Source organism: Saccopteryx leptura, chromosome 2, assembly GCF_036850995.1.
Source record: "Saccopteryx leptura isolate mSacLep1 chromosome 2, mSacLep1_pri_phased_curated, whole genome shotgun sequence".
NCBI classification, from domain to species: Eukaryota; Metazoa; Chordata; class Mammalia; order Chiroptera; family Emballonuridae; genus Saccopteryx; species Saccopteryx leptura.
In genome coordinates, this window is record NC_089504.1 from 253,971,642 (window position 1) to 253,995,687 (window position 24,046).

Consider the following 24,046-nt stretch of genomic DNA (forward strand, 5'->3'; position numbering starts at 1 on the left):
TTCCTGCGCTGAACCCCTACCCCACCTCCCAGCTTCCAGCAACTCTCCATTCTGACCCGCACCCAGCTCGGTCATGAGACCTCTGTGTTTTCTCAGCGTGAAGCGCACCTGCTGAATGATGTCACTGAATGTGTGCCACTAAGAACCCACCCTTCATGCCATTTGCTTCTGTTTCGTTTTTTTTTTTTTTAACTCCCGCTGTTGTTTCAGCCTCCATGAAGGGCTGACCTCAGCGAGTGGCATGTCATCCACCCTCTTAGATCAAAGTCCCCACCTTAGGGAGGTCTCCACGCCACGCCCCCAGTCCCCTCCCACTCCTGCTGAGGTCAGAACCTCCATCTCAACACTGCATTGTACATCCACTCCTCTCTCCGGCACCTGCCACAGTTATAATAACTGTACAGCTGTCGGCTGAACCCCTGCCTCCCTCCCCAGACAGAAAGCTCCGTGAGGGCAGGGCCCCCGTCTCTGTCATCCATCTCCGGATCCTGGGATATCGTTGGTGGGCAGGAGAATCGGTGAGTGGACAGAGGGCACTGACCACACTCTGCTCTGTGCGTGCAGCACGCCTGTCTGAACCACCCCTGACCACCTACGCCCAGCCCACCCTGTGCTTGGTCCACAGGAGGTGCTCAAAAAAGAAGGGGAAGGAAGGAGGGAAGAGAGACAGGAAGGACGGAAGGGAGGGAGAGAGGGAAGGAAGAGAGAGGAAAAGAGAAAAGGAAAGAAAGTTTGTCTTGTGGGAAAGCAACCCAAGGCCAGTGAGGGTGTCAGCAATTCCCATTGGATTCAAAAGCAGATACATTTAGTCCAATACACTGGTAAGTAATGACTAAACATCCGTTCTGCATGAGGCACAGATGTGTGTCTCTGTGTACCTGTTCCTCTCTCTCTGTGTCGATCATTGTGCCTGTTCATCTGTCTGTGCGCCTGTCCTTCTGTCTGTTTCTCTATCTGTCTGTGTGCCTACCTGTGTGTGTGTGTCTGTCTGTCTGTCTGTTCGTGTGTCTATTGAGAAGAGAGGCAGCTGTGGAGACAGCAGAGGGTCGGGTTTGTCCCAGCATTGCCTTTGAGTGGCTGCACAACCTTGAGAAACCTCTGAATGTCACGTCCAATGTCCTTGGCCTTTGTGACGAGCCCCAAACTCTCAGTTTGCTGGGACCCTGTGAGGATTGACAGGAGGCCCCTTGGGAGCCGTGGAGTGGGATGTGCATGCTGATTCTGAGTGTGCGATGGGAGGAAAAGGCCACAGCTGTGTGGCCACCAGACTCCCAGTCACACCGTAAGCAGCGAGGCGCAATCCAGGAGCAGGGCACGCGAGGGTCACGCTCTCTGGCCCGACAAATCCTTCCTCTGACCCCCTGACCAATAAATCCCTGCATCTCCCCAGACGGAGGTCCATCAGCTTGTCAACTGGGCTCCGAGGCGCCTGGCTTCCAAATAAAGAGATCGTCTTAATAAAGCGGAGTGCCCGGGTGCTATGGTAACGGGCATTACAGGGCTGCTTTTGATAAGAACAGGGAGCCTGCAGATGGGGAAGAGGGTGGGGACACACGCATGGAGGGGCAGCGGAAAGTGCACATGCGACAGACACTGTGGGCACCGAGGGGACCACATTAACAGTATCACAGGTCCCTGCCTCTCAGGGAAGGGGGGGGCTTCCGCCCAGGCCCTGCCACCTGGACGCTATTTCCAGCACCTCCAAATGTCCTGCCGCTAATGCCACTGAGGACCCAGCCCTGTGCGTAAGCTGGTAGCCCCAATGTTGTTGCATTTTTTTCCATATAAGCCCATATAAAAATCTGGATAAAACCAGGTTGTGTATTAACAAAACCATTAGAAACACACGTGCCTCTTTGGACCCAGACTTTCAGGAGCTCCCTGGGAACCGTTCAGCGTGGGTTCTTGGCCGGCGAGGTCCTCCCAGAACCCCACCACCACACAGTGTGAGAGCCAGCGCGTCGGTGCACGGGGAACAAAAGGTCAAAACTAATGCTGACTTCGGCACCATCAGATGCCACTACCCTGTGAAAATATCACCTGTGTGTCCGAGGATGGAGAAGGTGACCAACATGACAGAAGACACAGCCGGTGGACAAGGAAGGGGACTCCTGCCTGGCGAGTCCATCCATCTTCCACGAACTGAACTGGGTACTTCATTCACGGTCGATCGCTTCTGCAGGAAAGTTTGACATCGTGGGTCTGGGCCACCAGCCAGCTGTGAGGTCTTTGGATTTTCTCCACAAGAAGAACATCCGTTCACAGACATGTGTTATGATCCTGTTGTTAGAGAGCTTCCTCTTCCAGCAGTCCCTGTGTGTCTCCTGTTTAACTTCACTTTCTTTTCCCTGTCCTGCCCATTCCCAGCAGTCCCCAAGGTCCTGAGACAGTCACGGCGTGACAAGAGCTCCATCCTGTCCTGGCTTCCATCTTGGGCTCCTTCGGTAAAACAGTGGCTGCCTCAGAGACCAGCTGAACATGGCTCTTTTTTGTATTTATCGCCCACAGGGATGTCCCCATGGTTGCCGGGACTAAAGGACATGGGTATAAACAAGAGGAGAATTTAGCATAGAAACTCAAAAGGCTCTCCAGCGACCAGGACATGGGGGTCCCTGGAATGGTGGGTCGTGGATGGCTCTATTTTTTCCTCTTGTCTATGGTTTCTAAGAAAACCTAGATTTCTTTTCTTTCATTAGTTAGGATCAGACATGCCTATAGAGAAAAGAAGGAATGGGCCCTGGACAGTTGGCTCAGCGGTAGAGTGTCAGCCGGCATGTGGATGTCCTGGGTTTGATTCCCAGCCAGGGCACACAGGAGAAGCACCCATCTGCTTCTCCACCCCTCCCCCTCTCCTTCCTCTCTGTCTCTCTCTTCCCCTCCCACAGCCAAGGCTCCATTGGAGCAAAGTTGGCCTGGGCACTGAGGATGGCTCCATGGCCTCCGCCTCAGGCACTAGAATGGCTCTGGTTGCAGAGAAGCAACACCCCAGATGGGCAGAGCATCACCCCCTAGTGGGCATGCCGGGTGGATCCCAGTCAGGCGCATGCAGGAGTCTGCCTCCCCACTTCACACTTTGGAAAAATACAAAAAAAAATAATAATAAAATAAAGGAAGTAATGACCTATGAGTCCTCTCAATATCTTAAGCAAACTGAAAAGAGTTTGGGATTTTTTGTTTTTTTCAGGAATATGCATTAGCTTGGAATAAGGCAGAGTTGGAGCAATGTTGAACCAGTCGTGGGGTTTTAAAGTGACTTCTATGTTCTCCTGCAAAACCTCTCGATATCTTGTAAGTTCTCTGTTACCTTTTCTTATCATCTATTACATTTCCAGTGAGAAAAAGAAACATTCTAAACAAAAACAGGCTTTAGCCTTCTGAATCATTTGTTTTCGCTATGGATATATCAGAAATCACATTCCCGTTCCTCCACACATTTTATTTCATGAGGCAAGTAGCTCAGGAACCACAAAAAAACCAAACGGAAGAAGCCTGGAACCGTCGCCACCCCGAAAAAGCCACACAGTTGCAGCCCAAAGCCCCGGGTTTGATGAGCATGGCCATGGCTCAGCCTGCTCAGGGCCCACTCACCTGAATTACATCAGACTCTCTCACCCCATCAGTAAATCAAACCCTGCAGTTCCCCCTCCGCCGTCTCTCCCCTCCACCCCCTCCCAACCACTCACTATCATTCAGTTTCCACTTGCTTCTCATGTCCCTGGAAAGACGCACCATCAATAGTCTTGGGCCGTGAAAGCCCACCCTGTTCTCCAAACACCTTCGTAGAGGGTGCATGCTGTGGACTCAGAAAACCCGGGTTCCGGCCCTTAACTCTGCTACTCACCCCATGTGTGACCTAGAACACAGACTCACCCTCTCTGGCAGTCCATGCTCCGATCAATGAATAGCGTGACCGTTGCGACTATGAGGGAATGTGTGAAAACCCACGGCACGAGGACCCCTGCATAGTGTGGGGTCTACAGATATTCTTATCCTGAGAGGGCATTGCATTCTAAAGCCAGGACCCAGGGTTGACCAGCAGGCCCACTGGATGCCTTTGCTCTTTTCCAAGTAGACCCTTCAGCAGGGGAGCCCCAAGAGGCCAGGCTGACAAAGACAATGTCCAGAGATCAGGACTATCACACGCTGCTGTTATCAGGACCTGTGACCGACCTCAGCAGCAGCCCTGGAGGCTGAGCGCTGGTCGGCTCCGCCTGCCAAGGACAGAAAATGGTGCTCCTGGCTCAGGCTTGGTAGATTCCGACAGATTCAACAAACATGGTTTGATCAACAGCCGTATTCTGGCTACTGGGCTGGCCCGGGGGACAGAAGAAGTGGAAGAAATAGTTGTGGCCTGACTGGTGGTGGCACAGTGGATACAGCATCAATTTAGAGTACCGGGGTTGCCAGTTTGAGACCTGAGGTTGCCAGTTTGAGCCTGCCCACTGGCTTGAACCCAGGGGGTCGCTGCCCAATCCTGAGGTTGCTGGCTTGAGCCCAGGGTCACCAGCATGAGTCCAGGGTCACTGGTTTGAGCTCAACATTGCTGGTTCAATCCCCAGTCGAGGGACATATGAGAAGCAATCAATGAATGCACAACTACAGGGAGTCCTCGGGGGTACGACACAGTTCCATACCTATGACAGTGACGCAACCCGAATTCTGGTGTAAGTTGAAACACACCCTAGCTTAAGTCACTTACCTGTCCTAACACAGTTGTAAAACCATAATCCAGAACATAAAAACACATCTATGCCACAGAAAAAGAATACCACGTATTCTTCTGCCACACACACCCAAACTGGCTCACTCACGTCATCCGGAAGTATGACGGTATTCTTTTTAAGATTTTATGGGAGGGAGCATCATAAACTCAAAATATCGTATGTCGAGACTGTCGTAACCCAAGGACCCCTGTATGTGGAGCAACAAGTTGATACTTCTCTCCCTCCCTCCCCCTCTCTCTTTCCCTCTCTCCTTTCTCTATATAAGAAAGAAAGGGAGGGAGGGGAAGAATGGTTCTTTTGGAACTCACAGTCTAACAAATAATTTGACATAGAACCCAGTATTAGGCTATGCATTGCCCTTTCTTCCCCATTCACAGTCAACACCTCTTTTTTTTTCCCCCTATTTTTCCGAAGTTAGAAGTGAGGAGGCAGACAGACTCCCACATATGCCTGACCAGGATCCACCCGGCATGCCCATCAGAGGGCGATGCTCTGCCCATCTGGGGTGTTGCTCCGTTGCAACTGGAGCCATTCTAGTGTTGAGGTGGAGGCCATGGAGCCGTCCTCAGCGCCCGGGACACCTTTGTTTCAATAGAGCCTTGGCTGTGGGGGGAGGGGGGGGAGATAGAGAGAAAGAAGAGGAGGAAGGTTGAAGAAGTAGATAGGCACTTCTCCTGTGTGCCCTGGCCGAGAATCAAACCCTGAGACTTCCACATGCCAGGCTAACGCTCTACCGCTGAGCCAAACAGCCAGAGCCACGATCAACACTTCTTGAAGGTGCTAACACTGCCCCCACCCTCCCCCTACCCTCTGGTCACCTCCTACTCACCTCCTAACCCTCACGGTCTGGCCCCCACAGTGGCCCCTCTCATAAGACCACTCCTTTCCAAGGTCACCAAGAATCCTTTGTTTCCGATTGGAAGGCATACATCAGTTGTGATTTCTTAGACTGCCTGATAGCACGTGACACAACCGACCATCCTCCCTCCGGCTGGACGCTTGCTCCTTCAGCCTCCCCAGCACAGCACTCCCCAGATCCAAGTCTTCAGGGGCCTGCTGGACATTGACACATGACTGTCTCACACCTGATGGGTCTCAGACACATGCATGCCTTCCTTGCAGGTTTCTTCCACCTCTGAACAGCACCTCTACTGGCCACGGTGCTCACGCCCGAGATCCGAGTCGTCCATGAAACCACTTTCCACTCGTTCCTTGTTCCTCAACCCCTGGCGATCCTGTGGCTCTCTTCCTCTCGACACCCCCACCTCGGTCTCCTGTCTCCTCTTCCTCGACCTACCACAACACCTCCTAGCTTCCTCCCTGCTGCCACATCAACCCTCCAGCCCACCAGCCTTCAACAGCCAGGATGTGTTTGTAATGTACATTTAATCATACTACTCCCAAGGGCAACGCCCTTCAAAGATTTATCCCTGCGCTGAGAAAGAACCTCTCTGACCGTACCTTGATCTACACGGTCCCCATGACCCCAGCCTCCGATGGCTCCTTGACCCCAAACACACATCCTCTTGCCCTTGATCACTGTCACGGATGCACAAATCTCCTTCCAGTGCCAACAACGCGCCGCAGGCTTTAAACACGCCATCCCCTCTGCTTGGAAGGCTCTGGTACCCACTCTGCCAGGCAACCCTCAACCCAGGTATCCAGACCCAGTCTGCATGTCACCCCCCAGAAGCTCCAACCCAAATTCAGCTTCTCCCTGCCCCCAGCTTCTCCTCCCTCAGAAAACCTCGTTACTCCTCATCAAATCTCATCAGACTTTTATATTTATTTATCCCTTTATGTTTGCATCCCGATGACAATGACTAACATCGAGGGCGGGCATTTTGTCTACGACCTGAACCGTCTTCCATTCAGGATAGAGACCCGGCAAGCCAATGGGATGGTGCAGCCACAGGGGAGGCTTGGGCCAGCTCTCAGAAATCCCCACTTTCTCTTTCTCTCAGGAAATGACGAGCGGGCTTCCCAGGACCACTCAGGATTCGAGAAAATCCCAGCATCACAATAAATAAATAAATAATCCAGATGCATAAATAAACCAAATAAACCACTAACCCTGGAGAAAACAAAACAGATCAGAATTGTTTAAAGTGATTCTAATGAGCGTGCACAGGGAAGTTGGGGGAGATAGTAGGTTTGTTAAAAACAAAAACAGGCCCTGGCCGGTTGGCTCAGCGGTAGAGCGTCGGCCTGGCGTGCGGGGGACCCGGGTTCGATTCCTGACCAGGGCACATAGGAGAAGCGCCCATCTGCTTCTCCATCCCCCCCCCCCTTCCTCTCTGTCTCTCTCTTCCCCTCCCGCAGCCAAGGCTCCATTGGAGCAAATATGGCCCGGGCGCTGGGGATGGCTCCTTGGCCTCTGCCCCAGGCGCTAGAGTGGCTCTGGTCGTGGCAGAGCGACGCCCCAGAGGGGCAGAGCATCGCCCCCTGGGGGGCGTGCCGGATGGATCCCGGTCAGGCGCATGTGGGAGTCTGTCTGACTGTCTCTCCCCGTTTCCAGCTTCAGAAAAATACAAAACAAAACAAACAAACAAAAAAAAAACAGTTGCTAGAAAAATAAAATATTCAGGGAGCAAGACAGTATTATTGGGAATTAAAGGCACACTTGCTAAAGGGGAAACGTCCATAGAACAACTAGAAGACAGCTTCAAAGAAACCCTCCAGACCAGGGATGAAAAAAGACAAAGACATAAAAAATGTTCACACAAGGTAGAGGATCCAATCAGTAAGTGTACCGTCGATAAAATGAGTGTTCTAGAAAGGAAGTACAGAGAAAAATGGAAAGGACAAAAGAAGGAAGGAAGGAAGGAAGGAAGGAAGGAAGGAAGGAAGGAAGGAAGGACGGACAATGCCTGGATACAAAATACAAACTTGGTCCACCAACCACATATAGCCCAGTGAAAGTTAGAAATGCCAAGGACAAAAAGGAAGAAGGGAGGGAGGGAGCGAGGGAGGGAGGGAGGGAGGGAGGGAGGGAGGAAGGAAGGAAGGAAGGAAGGAAGGAAGGAAGGAAGGAAGGAAGGAAGGAAGGAAGGAAGGAAGGAAGGAAGACAAACCCTAAAAGTTTAGGAAAAAATAAAACTGGTTACCTATAAAGCGACACACATCAGAGTGTCTCGTCACTAAAACCGCATGGTAGAGGTCGACGCAGAGGACAAACCTCCTTAAACCAGGAATTCTAGCCAAACCATTCAAGGGGCCGAGGAAAGGGAGAGGCTGAGACACCCCATGACCTAGAAATCTGACCTTGGACGCACGCCTCTGGAACGGTGATTTGGAAGCACCACGCTCCAGCTGAGCAAGACAGATATCAGAGAGCAAGGAGGATGCGGGGAGAGTGGGAGGTGACCCAGAAGTGAAAGGAACGGTAATCCTGGAGTGACCATTCTCCAGAGGCCCAGGAAGTAAGCGAGCACATTAGAGAGGAAGGACAGGGGTCACTGAGAAGAATACAGCCTGGAAGAGTCCAGGGACGGTTTGGGAACGAGTCGTTGGAATTAGATGCTAGATGGATGATCTCATGGTTAAGGTGAGACACGGCACCGCTCTGAAAACAGGCAGAGGAACAGGTAGTCAGGAATACCGGGGGGGGGGGGGGGGGGGGGGGGGGAGGGGGAGGGGGGGGGAATAGTTAAGCAAAAAGCTGTAGAAGAAAGTTCCAGTCCATGACAGTTGTCCGAGGGGCTGGGCGGCGGGGGGGGGGGGGGGGGGGGGGGGGGGGGCTGGATGAAAAAAGCTGATGGAGTTGAGAAGTACAGATGGACAGTGACCAAGCAGTCCCAGGGATGTAAAGTCCAGCACAGGGAATATCAGCAATAACAACGCAGCAACTCTGTGCGACGCCAGGTGGGTACCGGAAACATCAGGGGGGACATGTGTCCGCAGCCCAAGCTGATGACACGGAGAGCCGGGTTCCCATTTTGCCTGCACAGCTCTGGTGAAGGTGAAGTCCACGCGGATGGGAGGACAGGGGGACGCTCCCAGGATGGGGGCGTAAGTCACTCAGGAGAGAAGAGAGGAGAAGACACACGCAGGGAAAGTGACTCGGACTGTTTTTGTGTCATCAGAAAAAGGCAGCAAAATTGGGCTCAGTGACTCCGGGCCAGAGCTGCAGGGACGGGGCCAGGTTTGTAGAGAGGACCTGATTCACTGATTCAATTTGGAAAAAAAAAAAAATCACTGTTTAAAAAAAAAAAAAAAAGGAAGAATACAAATGGAAATTTTTCTTCTCTTCTTTGAGTCTGTTTCTTCCAGTGCTGTCTAGACCTTTGGTCCCCACAGGCCCCTCCTCAGCCTTGCAGGTGGACTTTGGAGAGCATGCCATGCACTGCGGCACACCTGTCGAGGAGGCAAAACCACGCAGCACTGCCCCCGAGGTAGGCACAAGTGCAAAGTCCCCAAATCCCGCCACCCGTGTCCTCCACAGCTGGGGAGATGGCCACAGAGGGGCTCTGGTGATACCTCCCCTCCTGCACCTCCCTTGGAGCCCTGTGCGCCCACCTGGGAAGGTCCTGTGTGTCAGCTCCTTGGTACTTTCTCACCCTACTGACGCCCCGCCCCCGCCCACACCCTCGTTCCGACACCCCACCTCTCCACTCCTCACCTCTCTGCACATCTCTGCTCCCTGAACACCCCTCAGCACACGCTCGGCCTTCCTCCTCTTATGACTTTCAGAAAATTCTGGAGGTGGGAAGAAAGTTCATCGATAATAATAAGGCTTTCTATTTTGGGAGCCTCTACCTCCCGCACAACCCCAAGAACGCCGCAGTCAGAGAGGAGTAGGGAAAGGGGTGACAGGGTCTTCTGGGGAAGGACCCCCCTGCCGTAGGCAAAACTCCCCAAAACCTGCCTCAGGCGGGCGCCAGTCTTCCCAAGTCTGACCCTGGGGTCACACTCAGGTCCATGTCTGCGTCTCAAACCCCTGACCCCCCTCCCTACCCCAGCTGGACCCCTGTCCACAACCCCTCTCACTGGACCGGTCATGACCGATGCCGAGTGTTCTCCTGGCCTCTGGTCTCTGCCAGGCAGCCGCCAAGCCTCCAGACAGCGGTCTCTCGCAAACACAGCCCTGGCCGCACCTGGAACGCGAGGCAGGGGTACAGGGTGTCACAGGAAGACGGTGGGGCTGGGTTATTGGAAGCGTCACAGGTGAAACTCAGAAGACCAGGAGGTCGCCAACAGGGGTCAGGGGAGCGATGTCTGAGGTGAGGGCCCAGCACTGAGAAGGCTGGGACCACAGGGCTCAGATGTTGCAGGGCCCATGAGGGCTGTGGGTGGCGTGAGTGTGGATGGAGGCAGAGTGGGGCTGCCCGAGGAGAGGACAGGAAGGAGGGCAGGGACCTGCCCGGGGGCCAAGATGACTTTCTGACAGCAGAGGGATCGCTGGGTGGCGGGAGCCACAGGGAAACCGTGGGCAGAGTTACGTCGAAGGGCGCTGATTCCAAGAAGAAAAGAGGAGAGAGCCTGACCAGGCGGTGGTGCACTGGATAGAGCATCGGACTGGGATGCGGAGGATCCAGGTTCGAAACTCGAAAGTCACTGGCTTGAGCGCAGGCTCACCAGCTTGAGCATGTGATCATAGACATGACCCCATGGTCGCTGGCTTGAGCCCAAGGTCACTGGCTTGAGCCCAAAGGTCACTGGCTTGAAGCCCAAGGTCGCTAGCTTGAGCAAGGGGTCACTCACTCTGCTGGAGCCCCCTGGTCAAGGCACATATGAGAAAGCAATCAATGAACAACTAAGGTGCCGCAACAAAGACTTGATGCTTCTCATCTCCCTTCCTGTCTGTCTGTCCCTCTCTCTATGTCTGTCCAAAAAAGAGAGAGAGAGAGAAGACAGTATGGCACCCAAGAAAAGTGCAATGCACGTCACCAACCCTCATCACCAGGGCTCCCGGTTTAATGGGTACTGAGTTTCAGGGGCAGGGCCTTCGATCCAGCTTGCTCAGTGCCCCCCATTTCCCATCCAGTAGGTGCACAGGGAGAGCAGAGATGACAGAACGCCACAGCCTCTCAGTGGGTCACCCCCAGTGCCCCACCTCTGAGCGGGAGAAATTCTCCAGGGCCAGCAGGGCCAGGCAGGGCTGATGGGGGGCAGGGGAGGAGGAGGGGGTGTCCGTTGTCAACAGTCCCCCCCAGAGCTGCTTCAGAGGATGGGCTCTCTGACCACATGCCTTTCCGTGACATCACCGTGCGTGACCTTTGGGGGCCAGCAGGGTGGACGGGGACAGGCCACGATTCTTTGGTGGTCACAAAGGTTGGGATTGTGAGCTGCCCAGAGCCAGAGAGTGGCCTCAATGGGGACAATGTCTCTGGCTGGGCTGGCAATGGCCTCCCTGCCCTAGGATATTGCAGGGACTATAGTAGACCTGTTGTCTTTGCTCCTTTTCTATATTGAAAACCACATTGTTGAGCACAGAGGCCGTGTGTGTGTGCATGTGTGTGTGTGTGTGTGTATGTTCACTCACACGCAGACGTGCAAAGACTCTTAGAAAATTGCATTTTGCTCTTTGAACAAATGGTGAGAATGTGGAATGTGGAGTGGAGAGCATGCCGGCCAGCCAGCAGAGAGAAGGCCGTTTTCAGAGGAAGCCTCAGGAAGGAAGGAAGGAGGGGAGGAGAGGGGTGTGCGGAATGGGGGCGGGAGACGGGGGACTTCTGCAGATGCTTCCAGAACACCAGAAGCCCTGGAAGAGATCAATATGTCCAATGAGCCCAAAGTGATCACAGCAAACAGCCAACTGCCCCACGCTCACTTACAGTAATAGCTTTAAACACTCGACGGAAATAACTCAATTACCTTATCGATTTGGGAGATTCCGGCCACCTCCCCAGACACATCACCCCAGAACACACCGCAGACCCTCACACACTACTTTGTTGTTATTGTTCCGCTTCTTCAAAAAAAATTAAAAAACACTAATGTAATTGGCAAGACCTGCTCCACCAGCCTGGAAGATGAATAACATTGCATCTGCTTTAATATGCACACGAACCCCCCACCCCGCCCGCCTGCCCAAATTGATGGTCAGTCACCTCTCTCTTGGGACCTCCTCCCCCCTGAATTAAAGAGCCCCAGGTGTTCATTCAGCCCTCACTGACCCATATAAGACATAAGGGAGAAATCTAATCAGTCCACTAGTGCCCCCCCATCCCTCCCAGCTCTGCTGTTGTGACTTCCCAACCCTGCATGTGGGGCGGCTGATGTCCACATGGAAGGACACCTCGAAGAGTCCCTGTGCCTCCGCCCACATCCTGGAGCCCTCAGTCCTGGGCTCCCTGGGCCTGCGCCAGGTGTCAGTCTTTGTCTGCCCTGTGTCCCTGCATGTGCAGACGTCCCTCTCACGGGCCCCTGCCTACCACCTCACACCTCGCTCAGATTTAAAAAGAAAAAACCCTCTGCTCCATCATTCCCCTCCCTGCCCTTTCCCACCTCACCCACCCCCTCAACCCCCTTCTATCTCTCTCTTCTCTTCTCCCCACCACTTTCCCTCTCTCAAAAAAGAAAAGAGTTTTGAATGAACATCCCTCCCCCCTCCGCCATACACTCGTGCCCGCAAGCATTGGACGAGAAAGACCATGGCTTTTATAGCTTCCACACCACATCCAGGTGTGGCACAGTCTGGTGCTCACCGAGCCCTGGGGAGGCGGGGTGGGCATAGGAAGTGGCGTGGGTGGCCAAGACCAGGCTGCTGTCCCCAGAAATGCCCACCCTGCAACCCTCCAGGCTGTCTGGTGGGAACAGCCCGGCCTTGTCCCCTGGCCAGGAGATTTTCGGTGTCCAGCTGTCCAGCTGCTGAGGTGGGGACACCTCACAAGCACATGGAAGTGGTTCACTATTGGCTGCTTCACATGGGAAGGTCCCCAACACCTGTTCCTCCCCGCCCCCTGCTCTTTCTCTTTTCTGAAGGGAATGTTTCTGTGGTAGGGACCACTTCTTGATGTAAAAATCCTTCTCTGTCTGAGAAATGGGGGAGAGGGGGAGCTTCATGTTCCTGCCACTGAGACTGACCATACGCCGTTTACTGGGGAAAAAGAAAGAAGCCTCAGATTCCCTAAACCCCACCCTGCTCTGTGCCAGGCATTGTTCTAGGCATGAGGGGCACCGTGGTAAGACCCACCTTCCTGCCCTCACGGGGCTCCCGGTCTGGCAGGGGACAGACGAGGCACAGGTACGCATCGACTCACTGCAGATCGCTGGAGGCTCTGGGCAGGACGGGACCAGGGCGCCAGGGCTCGTGACAACACCGGCACCTCCTCCGGGTACGGGGAAGGAAGGTCTCTCTAAGAAGCAGTCATTGAAGCCGAGACCTGAACACGGGCTTGGGGACAGGACTGGAGATGGCCCTCCCAGCCACGCCCACTATGGCCCGTAAGTTCTGTGTTGTTGTCACCCATGATTTGCACATCAGGAAGGTGAGGCTCCAGGAGATGCGAGGACGCACCAGGGGCAGGTTTAAAACCGGAATGATGGACACCTTCCCCCCTGGGGGCACCTGTCTCTTTTTTCTGAATGGTAAAGAGGGTCTGGGAGGCTGGGCTTGCCGATGTCGGCTGACCCTTCTTTGAGCTGGATGTCCAGTCCCAATATAAAGAAATGAGCACCTACTACATGCTCGAGGAAGGTCTAGACTCCTTTCTCAAGGTTCTTGGAAGACAAGCCCAGGCATGACCCAGTGCCCAGACGTGGCCGTGGTAGGGAAGATAATTGTGGTCAGTGTCCTTGGACAAAGTGTTCTGACGTGAGTTGGACCAGCAAGGCAAGGCCATCTGGCCAGGCAGAACAGACGGGTCGGGATTCCCACCAGGCGTGAGCTCGGGGAGGAGGCTGCCAGACCTTTCCGTGACCTGCCACCATACTAGAGAGCAGAGGCACGGGTCGGACGCCCTGTAGCCATCCTTCGGTTGATGTTTTCTGCGTGTTGAGTGCGCGGGTCCTCCATACTGCACAGAGTCCTGGGTGAACATGCAGAGATGGGAGAGCCACGGTCTCAGCTCTCAGCCATCTCCCTGAAGAGGGATGCTCAAGCTTATGAAACAACCAGAGGACCCGAGCCCCCAGCTGCCAGGCAGCACACAGAAGCCACATGGCATGCGGCTGAGGCTGTGAGGGAGGGCTTCCTGGAGGAGGTGGGGAGAGAGCCAGAATGGCAGAGGGATGATGGCAGGGTAGACACTTTAGACAGGCCATCTGCAAGAGCACAGAGTAGGCTAGCGGGGGAAGGGACCGTGAGAGCACAGGGGATGGAGCTTGGGAGGCCAGAACTTCTGCCCAGTCAGGGAAGAGTGACTCACTGAAGGTTCTTGAGTGAGGGAGTCACAGAGTGAAAGCAACACTTCCTAAATGAGCCTGGCGATTCTCGCTCACAAGGGACACCTTCCGATCTTTAGACCGCTCTGTAGACATTATTTTATTCAATGCTGACAACCACCCAGTGAGGGACAAAGTCACCACTGACTTTTGTAGCTCGGGGAGAGGACGGGAGACGTTTAAATGAGTCGCCCCAGAACACACTGCTCTGCGGAAGGGGACACAGGATCACGGAAGGGGTGTGGCTTTTTAAATGAACCCCTTTGAGCCTCCGGGTCTCCTTTTTAAAAATAAGAATAAGCCTGACCTATGGTGGCACAGTGGATAAAGCATCAACCTGGAAATACTGAGGTCGCCAGTTTGAAACTCAGGGCCTGCCTGGTCAAGGCACATATGGGAGTTGATGCTTCCTGCTCCTTCCCCCCTTTCTCTCTTTCTTTCTCTCTGTCCTCTGTCTCTAAAATGAATGGATGGATGGATGGATGGATAGCTGGCTGGCTGGCTCCTGGCACAAGAGATGTCCTACAAATATGCTTTCTTCCTCTTTTTCTACTGACCCCAACCAGGCCCAGAACAAACCAAGACATGGACCCACCTTCCCTCTCTCTCTCCATGGTGCTCGTGAGGCTCTAGAGGGAAGAGACTTCACCCCTGTGACCACACAGACCATGCAGCGTGAATGCCACTTTCAGCCAGGCCAGGGCCCCGTCCCCAGATGCGCGAGGGGTCGAGCCACTGAAGGCGCTTGGCCAAGCTGCACGGCCCGTAAGAGCCGGCCACCGTGGGAGAGAATGGCTGAGCCACGGACCGACAGACGGCAGGTGAGGCTGGACGGCACAGACTCGTTCTTTCTGGGGGTGGCAGGCCCGGATTCATTTTTCATTTGTTTTTTAAACAGACAGGATTTACAAGAACAGCTTAGCAATTTCACCCTTACTTATTATCATTTGACATAAAAAACCATTGCTGATCCCAGGAAAGCTCCCTATTCTTTTCGGAACATCTTCCTATGCATCGCTGGACTTGATCTGGGTCCTTGGGAGGGAGACGGGCCGGCTTTACTGTTCCCTTTGAACGGACGGAAAATCCATGGCTTAAGGTGGGGGAGAGGGGCCCCAGGAGCCCGGCGTCCTGCCTGTGGTGGCCCCCCTGCCCACCCGTGTGCTCTAGTCTGAGTCCAGACCCATCTACAGAGAGGCGGGGTTCTGACATCTCAAGTGCCCCTGTCCCCTCAGCTACTGAACCATCAGACGCCCACAGGAGGCTTGTGCCACTGATGGGTACGTTGGATGGGCGTGGCAGCCTTGCAAAGTGGCATCTACCCGGGGACGTTCTGCAGACAGGCTGAATTCACGTGAGAGGCAGACAGGGGTCCCTCAGCCTCCACCCGCCCCGGGAGCCATTCATGCTGCCCTGACCACCCCTTCCAACCCTGTCAACCTGCGACCCCCTAATAACACAGAAGTCTCACTGGGAGCCAGGACTCCTAAGGCCAGCGCTGGGCCCAGCCTCTAACTTCAGCTGCAGGCCTTGACCGGTCAGTTCACGTGGGCTGCTGACCCAGGTGGTGACCAGCTCCAGAACAGCAGACCAGCTCGGGGCAGCACAGAGGGGCTGCGGCCAAGATCAGCAGACGGGGACTGACCAGCAACCGTGAGGGGCTCTGGGTACTCAGGAGCCGCAGGCACCTGGCTGACAGAGCCCCGCCTCCACCCGGCTTCTGTTCCAGAGAAGGCACAGGAAAGCAAACATGGGCACGGAGAAGAAAGAGGGGAGGGCTAGGTTGCCAGAAGAATCACCAGGATGAGACATGGTTCCTGTTTCAAGTAGAACTGTCATAAGCTCTGTTGAGAAGTGGACATTTGAGCAAAGATGTGAGGGAATGGGGGAGTTAGCATGTAGATATCAGGAGGACAGGATTGCTGCCAACGAGACAGCCAGAGCAAAGGCCCTGGGGCACAGGGAGGAGGCCGGGAGGCTGAGCAGACAGTGAGAGTGGGGAGGGGGGCACAGATGGAGATGAAGTTTGGTGGCACATTCCAGCTCTAGTTTAGGTCACTGAGTTTCTTCAAAGCTAACTGTTGGCCACATAGAAAGTCACGCTTTTCTTAAAAGCATCATTGCTTTCTTCAGAAAGGGCTGACTACTCACGCACGCAAGGCGCTGGGACCCACAGAGGGCTGTGGCGGGTACAACACGGTCCCCCTTCATGAGCAGCTGACACTCTCAGTAAGGATCCCACAGAGAGTGAGCGTGCCCAGAGGAGAGACAGGGCCAGGGCTTCGCACACCTGCGTGTTCGGCAAATACTACTCTTTGCCAGGTCAAAGACCTGCTGTCTCCAGATACCCCAGTTAAGCCCAAAATGGGACAGAGATGGGAAGGGTAGTAGGAGAAAAGGGGACTTGGCAAATGAGGAGTAAAATGGACCAAGAGAGACGGACAGAGACAGAGGGAGAGACGGACGGGGAGAGAGAGAAGGAGAGAGTTTGGGGCCAAGACGTCTCTGGCTTGGGTTGTTTCTTGGGTTCCAAACCACCGGCTGGGTGCATGGCGTTGGGATGACTCACCCGTGGGTGGACAGCACAGCTTTCAGTGTGAAGCCACTTTATGGAGGGTCTTAAGACTGCCCCCCAAATGCCCAGGGGCTCACCCAAGAACCCAGGGACAAAAGTGTCCCTGTGGATGAGCCTGAGCCGCCACAGGTGAAGACTCTGACAAGGAGAGGTACCCACATGTCAGACGGAGGTGTGAGCATGAGTCTTCCTCCAGGAGAACGGGAGGAAGAGGCAGGACCGGCCTCAGCGCTGAGTCCCAGACGGGGCTGCACGGCAGGGGCCCCCGTGGCTGCACAGTCTTAGGCCCCCAGCACAAGCCCAGGAAGTTCCTGGGGGGGGTGGACTTAACTGTCTCCGCCACCCCAACTTCCTAGGTTGAAGCCCTACCCCCAGGACCTCGGGATGTAACAGTGGAGTGAAGGCTCTTAGAGAGACGAAGTTAAAATATTGATAAGACTGTTAGGGTGAGCCCCAAGCCAACCTGACTGGTGCCCTTACAAGCAGGGGAGACTGAGGCACGCAGAGAGGCAGTCGAGCCATGTGCACTGAGGGAGGACCCCATGAGGATGCAGCCAGAGGGCAGCCAAGCAGAGAGGCCTCGGGACAAGGGACAAACCGGCCCGCCAGCCTCTCAGCGCTGTGCTGGGCGCGTTCTCACACGTTACCTCATTTCACTGTTAACACAAACCTGAGGCCCCAAAAGGAAGTTCATTGATTTCCCCAAGGTCCCCCCATTAGAACACATGGGGCTCAGGTGGAAGCCCAGGTCCTTGGGTCCCTGTGTTGTACCCCTGGGCCTCCTCCATGGCAGCTTTTAAAGAGCAGGGGTCTTAGGACTGCACGTCACTCCCTCTTTCCGAACTCAGTCAGGTCCTCCCAGAAACACCGTCACCCCTAACCCTTCACGGGGGTTCAGAGTAAGTCCTGTGCTATAGAGGAAAAATATATATATTATATATATACATTGCTCACAAAAAATAGGGGATATTTCAAAATGAATATGAAGCGATTAAAAAAAGAAACATTTGGGTTTTCTTTTATTAAACAAGAACATCAGAAAAGCAAACAAGTCAAAGAAAGTTGTTCGATGAGGCAAATGAGATGTAAAACCAACTTTTATTTCATAGGTGGAAAAGCACTCTGCAAAAGGCTGAAAGTAGTGGAGTATCTGCACATCCCCTGATCGCCTGATTTTTATGATAAGTGTATATAATATACATATACGCACTAAGTCCTAACTCCAGTGGCTTTCTAAAACAAATCCTGCTCTGAGCATGCTGCCCTGTTTCACAGCTCATCAAGAGGCATGGGGAACCCCAGGTACATTCCCAAGGAATCACTGAGGAAGTCTGATCCCTGCTCTCTGGAGGACTGGCTACGTTTTTGTCCTCGGCTGTTTGCTAAGCACAACTCGGTCTGGAGCTCCCCTGGTTAATATCTATTTTTAATGGGATATATTTGTAATGGGGTGTATTTATAACCTCCTCCCCATGGGCGCTGGGTCACAGAGGTATTTTAATAGACTGGCCATGGCAGCAAAGTGACCAGACGCAGGTCGGGCCTAATTGTCCGCAGGGCCTGACCATCTTGACTAACTGGGCTTTAGGAAGAAGCAACTCCACCCCCTGGTGTCTGGTTCCTAGTTCCACAGAGGGGATCAGTCACTCCCAGAGGGACAGCGGGCATTGAGGGGCTTGAGAGGTTCAGTGGACATGGAGAGGAAACATCCAGGGAAACCCTGTGACGTCATTCGCTGGGCAAGTTTGCATCTAATACATGCCACACAGAGATTCACTGGTGGAGGAGACACAGCGCTTTTGGTGAAATTATTGAGCACGACTGGCAGAAGCTGGAAGGAATCTCAGAGACCGTGTGGTCTGGTTCTCTCACATTACAGACAAGGACCCCGAGGCCCAGACAGGGGAAGCGTCTTGTCCAAGGTCAAACCAAGGGTCCCCGGCAGGCTAGGGCTGGGGTCTCGCTGACACCGCACGCCGCAGCTCTGACATCCCAGGCAGAGGGGTCAGACCCTCCCTCACCGAGGGCGTCATGTCCAAGTCGGTTCACCACACATTGCGAGAACCACGCGCACATCTGCAAAGGACCCACACAGAAATAACCAGAACGGACGAGGGAACGGAAAACAGGTTTGTTTTTCAATGAAGCCGCAGCGCTTGCAGCCGGACGTGGGAAGGCGGTCTCTGGCCGCCAGGTGGATAAACGAGTGCAGCGGGCGAACCGAGAAAAAAAACACGCCGAGGGACGTCTCGAGAGGACCTGGTACGGCGACGAGCACCCGCCCGAGCTCGCTGGAGGACCCCTGACCCAGCGCGGGGAACTGTGGCGTGTGGCCCCCTCCGTCTCACCTGCTCTTGTTAGAATTCAGGGACGATTCCAGAGCCCTCTGCAAGACCGCCCGACGGCTCCCATAGCGAGGCGTGCGGCGTGGCCAATCCTATCATTTGCTTGAAATTTCCTCTTCAAACCACTTCTTTGCCCTTGTGTTTTCTTAATTTTCAAAAAGCCTTCGGATGAAACGCCTCTGTAAGGAGCCGACGCAGAATCTGGAACGTTGGGAGTCTTTTTTCTTTCTTTCTTCTTATTTTATTTATTTATTATTTTTTAAAATTCTTGCCAGAGGGGACGTGCTGAGGGATGGGCCTTGGCAGTCACTGCGGGTTCAGGCGAGCCGAAGGCCAAGGATGAGGCGACGTCGGTTGACAGACACCACAGATTTCGACAAGCAGGGTTCTTTCTAGAGGTCAGGGTGGCATGATCAGGCGCAGCTGAACTCTGACCTCGGGGCAAAAGGTCGTCAGCTCTCTGTTATTTACGTAAGTAACCTAAATATAGGTATCCCCTGAGGTGAGGACACATCTAAAAGCCAATGCAGGCAGAGGCTAGAGACGGTGAGTTAGAGATGATACAGGATGGTCCTATAAAGGGGTAGTCACTGTTCTTCCCCCCCTTGCCCATGAGGGCACAGTCACAGCCCACAGCGGCCCTGGTACATTCAGGAAGGGCAATGAGACACCCTTGTGCAGCGAGGAAATGGAAGAACGCCAAACCCCAGGTTAGAAAGGGATCAGTCCTTCCTTCTTCGCAATGGCTCTCAAACTATCTCTTCAAAAAGCAACTCTGCAATGTCCCTAAATACATGTCACTGCCTTGGACCCTTTCTCTCTCTTGTTCCTCCTTTGGGACCAAGCTCAGGGTCCAGTTTACCCTTGAGGTTGAGTAATGGGCAGCCCTCTCCTGGGCCATCTGCCGCCCACAGAACTGCTGTCTCCTCCTCACGCCAGCATTGGACAACAGGCCTGCCCTGAGCCTGGACCTGGTACCCTGCTCAGAATGACTCTGCATAGATGTCCAACACCAGAGCGGCGGTCCCTGTCATCTCAGACAATGGTCACCCACCAAAAGTCAGGACCGAAAGTGTGTGCGTGGTCACGGAGGCGGAGGGGAACGCGTTAGCCTCTCAGGCTTCTGTGAGTCCTTGGCTCTGCTTTAACGTCTCATGTTCAGTGATTTTGGCCACCATTCCGGATATTAGCAAAGCAAAACCCAGGTGCTATCGTCCACTTGATTCAAGGCTCCCCTTGTAAACGGGTTGGGGGGGGGGGGGGGGCTCACAGGAAAATGGTGGTTCCAAGGAGTCGTGACGTTTCATCCATTTCCCTGGACTCTAAGACTCATCCTGAAGCCCAAAAGAGAGCAGACAGTACAGACCTGATGAATTTTCCCTCCTCCCCAGCCCGGGCCATGCGGGGTTACTGTGTACGTCTGCAGCAGAAAAAAAGTTAGGAAAAAAATGACCTGGCCCCCTTCCTCCCTCGCCGTCCCAGCAGAGGGCTCTCCTCTATGAAGGATGGCTGCATCGTCCAGCCCACACGTGCAAATGCACAAAAGCACACACGAGGTCACAGAGTGTCGGGCTAGAAGGTGGCCGGTCGCCGACTCCTTCCCTGAGAGGAGACAGAGCCACTTCAAAGAGATTCTAGAGGATGACCCCACAACCTCCAACAATTTACCTTTCTGTGTGCTCCCTAGAATCTTCACAAAGCCGGCTCCTTGGGGATAAGGATTCTGTCGTTACCTTGGGATCCCTGCCACCTCACCCTGTGCCTGCACACAGTGGACATGCCCACCCCCAAATAAATAAATATGGTTTTGAATGAATGAAGAGCTCTCCCTTATTTTGGAAACCCTCCCTGGCTATGGGAAAGGCCACTTCCCAAATTTCTTCAGCAGCACCTCCCCCTGGCCCCCACCCCGGTACCCAACTCACACCTGTGCACCTAGAAAACAATGAGAAGAGAAATTTCCAAAATATTAGGATTCTATGTGGCTAATTTAGTGTCAAACCCAAATTATTCTTCCTTTGTGTCATTTGTCCACACTAAGGTTAGGCTTCCCTTTGTTGGGGTTTTAACAAGTTAAAAGCATTATTCAAAATGTTCAAACCAGGTTCAATTCCCGGTCAGGGCACACAGGAGAGGTGACCATCTGCTTCTCTTACCCCCCCTCTCTTTTATTCTCTCTCTCTCTCTCTCTCTCTCTCTCTCTCTCTCTTCCCCTCCCGCAGCCATGGCTTAATTGATTCAAGCACATTGACCCCGGGTGCTGAGGATGACTCCATAGAGCCTCTGCCTCAGGAGCTAAAAATAGCTTGGTTGTGAGCATGGCCCCAGATGGGCAGAGCATCAGCCCCAGATGGGGGTTACCAGGTGGCTTCTGGTCTGGGTGCATGCAGGAGTCTGTCTCTATATTACACTCTCATTTAAAAAAAAAAGTTTTCAAGAACTGGGTTCAAGGCAGTGACTGGATCACCAAGGCTATGACAGTTTCTAGGGGAGATGTTTGTCATGTTTAGTAGCTGAGTCTACCGTGGGCCCTTGGATCCTCTCCGTTGCTCCTCTCATGGCAAGAAGCAGCCTCTGATATCCTAGGACAGTGCCTGGCCCTGGGTAGCCATTAAGGATTTCTTGATCTCATGGAACAAGTGAGTCTCTGAATGAGAGCAGGACACCCTTACACTCTCTAGGCTGCTGCTGGGAGCTCCAGCCCTGGTAAGCCCCCTGGGCTGAGTCCCAAGAGACTCAGACAGGAGCTGTTCAACCATCCAATTACCAGCTTTCCACACCAGCGTCAGGGGTTCTGTGCCATCTTCCACCCCCGCTTATCCGGTCCCAAAACACAGGCTCAGTCCCTTGTATCTCCGCGCCCCCATTCCCAGTTCCTGTGTCACTGAGCACCCTGGGCTGCATCAGACAGGAACTTAACTAGAATCACCTTCTACAGAAAGGGTCCCTGCAGGACTGGCTGCATCCTTCTTGCGGTCACTGCTCCCAATAGAGCCCATCTGACCTCCCCCCAGGCTCAGAAAGGCTGATGGCTCCCAGGTTCCTAGCCCAGCCTTGGAAGACTGCACTCTTCCCTGGTGGTTTCCCTAAGCCCCACCCACATCATGACAGACAGTGCCTTGGTTCAATCCTGCTCGGGCACCCAGTTTGACGTGATGGGACCATCTCTTTTCTGCCAGGACCCAGCCTCACCCATCCATCTTGGACTCCTTTCTGACCCACAGTAAACAACCCAACAAAAAGCTCTCCGGAGGTTGTGTCTGTGACAGGTTCCTTGCATGGAGTATAGTAGTTGCTCCATAAATCATTTAATCCTATCGTCAATAACAAAACTAACCTGCATCTCTTCCAGCGACTGGTCCATGGATCGTGTTCCCTGAATTTTGAAAAGTTTGGGTGTGAGTATGCAAGATCTTGAGGAACGAGAATTTCATTTTACGTTGACGAGTAATCTCTCTGTTACTAGAACTAACCTTCTCAGCCTTGGCTACATAACAAGAAGTACTCAGCCTGTGGTGCCTTTATGGGAATCCCTGGGTCACCCCCACACCCCCCGATCTAATCTGATCAGTCTAGAGTGGACCTCAGCCACCAGTTTGCTTTACATTGATAGCAAAACCACCGTGAAGAGAAGCAACATCACATGATGTGGTGGCAGGCAGGGGCTGGATGAGAATCCAGTCTTGGCACAATATCATGAGCTACATGGTTTGAGCAAGAAACTGATTCTTCCCCCGCCCCCACCACCACCAGGCTTCGGTCTCTCCACATGTTAAAGATGGTTTGATGCATCCTGACATGGTCTACACAACAGAACACCTGGGGAGGCGCTGGATCACCTCCCCCACATCCAAGCAGGCCCCTCCTGTCCTGTTTTCATTGATCTGGAATAGGACCCAGGCATCAGCATTTCTGTCATGTCCCCAAGTGGCCCGATGCAAGACTGAGTTGGCAGCCCCTGTGATGGGTGCCCCTGGTGCTCCTTCAGCTCCAGCCTTCCCGCGGGATCCAGGCGCCCAGCTTCACGAATATCTGAGCGATCGGGAGGTAATCATATATAATTATATATATTTTAGGAAAGTCCTCATGGATGGGTCCATCCCAGAAGCACACACAGACTAGGCCTCATGAAAGGGCTGCCATTTCTCTTTAAAAATAAAAATTAAGAAAAATAAATAGTCCTATCAGTTGAGCAAAAAAATATCTAAAGCAGCTTTAGAAATAGATTCCTCTGTGTGATGGGCCTCTGCTGCTCTCCACTGGCCTGAGAAGGGGCCCAGTGTCTCCCCAAACCCCCCACAGCCTCTGCCAGGCAAGGGGAGGCGGGGTTTTCAGTTGTCAATCAGGCCTCTTGGCTCCACTCCCGCCTTTTCCAGTTCCCTTAGGCATCTGGGCTGTGGGCCCACATGCGTTTCCCCAGCTGGCCTTAAAGGGCTGATTGCTATTTCCACTTAAATTTTGTGGCCACGTGGCCCTGCCCAAGCCCAGACTCTCCTGTGCCAGCTAAAAGCCCCAGGGCTAGAGCGACCCCAGCCAAGTTCTGTCAAGGTGGACCAAGACATCTCAGCCCAGTACCATCATGTGCTCTCCCAGCCGGACAGCCATGGAAAGCCGTCCGTCCATCCGTCCAGAAGCCCACCACGGCCCAGTTCCGGGTTCCCACAGTGGTGGTGGGGGGGGGACAGACCAAAGGGAGGGAAACAATCCAAAGAAGCACCAATTCAAGGCCAGACTCAACAAGCAAGTCGTTACATCGCCATTCTGAGCCAAGCCGCACTTCTGGACCCCGATCCACAACAAATTGAAACCAGGACAAAGGTAGTTAGGTCTAGACACTCCTCCGGTCAGCCGACGTCCAGGGCTGTCACTGAAATCATCCAGGTCATTGCTTCGACCTGCACCTCTTTTTGGCTCTGGAGACAGAGCTTCTCTTCATGAAAACGTATAAACGAATACGTTCCCCGCTGAGGCTGGGGTGACCAAGGAGAACCCCCCGCTAGCAAGAAGCTCGAGGGATTTAGGCAGGTTTTAGTGGGTAAACTTTAGAGCCCAGAGAACTATTTTTCAACTTGCTC

General features: G+C 53.6%; 1 protein-coding gene across 4 annotated transcripts in view; it reads right to left on the reverse strand.

Moving 5' to 3' along the window:
- Positions 1-24,046, reverse strand: part of RXRG (retinoid X receptor gamma) — a 150,822-nt gene that overhangs the window by 49,591 nt on the left and 77,185 nt on the right. The window contains exon 1 of one of the 4 annotated variants that reach the window (XM_066371379.1): positions 11,541-11,559. The exons of the other annotated variants lie outside the window; for them this stretch is intronic. The gene's annotated coding sequence lies outside the window, so the exon portion shown is untranslated. Of the gene's footprint in view, positions 1-11,540; positions 11,560-24,046 lie in introns of those variants that run through there. 4 annotated transcript variants of the gene reach the window in all.